At 41.0% G+C, this 2527-nt stretch overlaps 1 pseudogene; it reads right to left on the bottom strand.

Moving 5' to 3' along the window:
- LOC116185109 overlaps positions 1-2527 on the bottom strand; it is a 6411-nt pseudogene that overhangs the window by 1162 nt on the left and 2722 nt on the right.

Genomic DNA, 2527 nt, shown 5'->3' with positions numbered 1-2527 from the left:
CCTGCCGCTGTTGCCCTTCTCTCGATCGATCCACGTGGATCGATCCCGCTGGATCGTGGCACGCTCCAAACTGCAATAACGATCGCGATCGATACGAGGTTTGCCATCCTTCCATCGGTCGAAACTGCCAGTCGCGCGACATTTCATTTTCTCTTTTTATACATCGTATCGTGTGCCTCTTGCACGTCCATGATGTAAATTGTAATTTCTCGTTCGTCGTCGGGGACCGATCATTACGAATGATTGCGATGAGTGTCATTAAAAGAAAAAGACAGAAGGGAAAGTGGAGCAACGCGACGCAGTAAAAGTATATATTGTTTTGATTTTCACGTTGAGCCGAGTTGGAAGGAGAAAAAGAATGGTCTGCCTGATGGAAAATTATAATCACGTGAAAGCGCAAAGTGCTGTTGGGGAAGCACCGTTTCTCATTCTCGTAAACTTTGCTTTTGTAAAATTCTTATAAAAATAAAATTTATCATTCTACCATGTGGAATATATATATATATATATATTTTCTTCCTGTATGGAAATGGAGTTTGAATTAGAAAATCTGTGGCTAGTAGTAGTAGAAGATTTGTGGTTAACCAAAACTTTCTACAACATTCTTCATCGAATAAAGTGAAAGATACTTTTAATACGCTTTTAAGTAGCATTTTTAAACTGTTATTTCGAATACATTCAAATTGAAGTAGAATTTTTTCAAAGAAATATTTCAGAAATAAGAAACGAGATTTCGAATTTCTTTTTTCTTTTCTTATTTTTATATCACGATATCAAACATGAAATAAATATTATTGAAGATCGTGCAGTGCGTTTCTGTAACGACTTTCGGACGACTTTCCTCGGCAGGACAACGGGCTCAACAGGTCGCCGATTCCTCCTCGAAAAACGCAGAACCAGTGCCGATGCTAGCCGGCGGTAAAAGTGCGTGAACATAGGGAGGGAGTGCATCCAGCCATGATTCCTCCTCACCGATTTTTACCCCCTTCCTGTCCCCTATATACTCCCCCATTGAAGCGGCGGCTCGACGGCTCGCGATTAAACTCTGCAGCGGTTTACAGAATTCGTGTTTCGCAAAAGACGAATATACTTTCACCGATTAAACGCGAATCCATTTCGTTCCAAAATTTCTTACATCGATTCAAAAATACTTTTGCAACTATCATGCATTTAGATTACACGAATAAATTATTTAATATTCGACTAAAACAAACTCCTACATCGATATATAGTATATGTAAATTTCTTTGATCCTCGTCATAACGAAGAATAAGATTCCAATTTTTATATAGAATAAATAAAGAATAAAAATTACGCGAGTTGAAAACGATAATTTTCCTCGATGGAGGGGCAAGGAAATTCCGAACATTTGGTCTCGGTTTTCGCAAGACTTTGGAGTCTCGAGTGTCCGGCGCTGGGAAAAAAAAAACACCGTCCGATTATCGTCGTTGTCGCAACGTCGGCTTAGGAAAAGCCGCACACGAAAGGAGACGCCGCAGGATGTCGGGATAATACACATTATAGGCCGGCCATTATTACGCAGAAGCGCTCTCTGCCTCTTTCCACAACGGCGAGCCGGAAGGCCGACTCCCGCGTGTCTGCTTTTCCTGCATGAATGAAATGTAATTTAAGCTTACTCAAGTACCCGTATTTCCATTCATCCCACATTCGCGTGCACAAGACTCTCCTCTACGGTGTCTGGATCGCCATGGGGGACAAACTGACTCACTCTCAAATCTCTACAATGAGTTTCGTTTCGATATTCTTCGCCTGTGTATGATTTATCGTTTTCAACGTTGATTTAGAAGATTTACCAAGGAAGAGAAGGCGATTCCTTTGCTCGTTGCGAAAACGTTTTCATCAAATTGTTTATCTTCCTTCGAAATTTTTGAAGACTGAAAATACATAGTTTTTGAACAAACTAAAAAGTTTATCTTGAAATTTTATCAGTGATATCTCTAAAACAAAAATTTCTACCCAGTTACTTTATATTAAAGTTACTTTATATTAAAAATATTGAAATTTGTAATAATTTTACAAACAGATTACTCCGTTATCTTATTACTTGTATATAGTATAAAAAAAAAAAAATTACGTGAGAAAAATTCAAGTATTCGAATCGTCCACGTCACCAGGAACAAACAGAATATCGATCTCGCGTACGATCTCGATTACGATCTTATCGTGCGGACACCCCTGGCCGCAAGAGGATGACGCACTTTCGAGAAGATCCAAATGCGGACAACACGTCGCATAGTCCGGAATCAAGAATCCTCCAAGGGGGGAACAAAGGAGAGAGGGGAGGGGGCAGAAGGAAGAAGGGCGGAGAGATCGAGACTTCTTTATTATCGGCAAGGGGTGGGGGACGATGGAAACGACGTGCCCTATTATGAGCCGATCGTGTGAGACACAATGATCAATGCCGAGTTGCGCGTGGAGAGGCGTTGAATGGAGGGCTTGGTTCGATCCTTGCGGGATTATGGGACTTGGAGAGATGGGCCACCGAAGATCGACAGCACCGATTACG

This window comes from Apis dorsata, unplaced genomic scaffold (genome assembly GCF_000469605.1).
Source record: "Apis dorsata unplaced genomic scaffold, Apis dorsata 1.3 scaffold_99, whole genome shotgun sequence".
Lineage (NCBI taxonomy): Eukaryota > Metazoa > Arthropoda > Insecta > Hymenoptera > Apidae > Apis > Apis dorsata.
The sequence above is the reverse complement of the archived record's forward strand: the minus strand, read 5'-3'. Positions and strand labels throughout refer to the sequence as shown.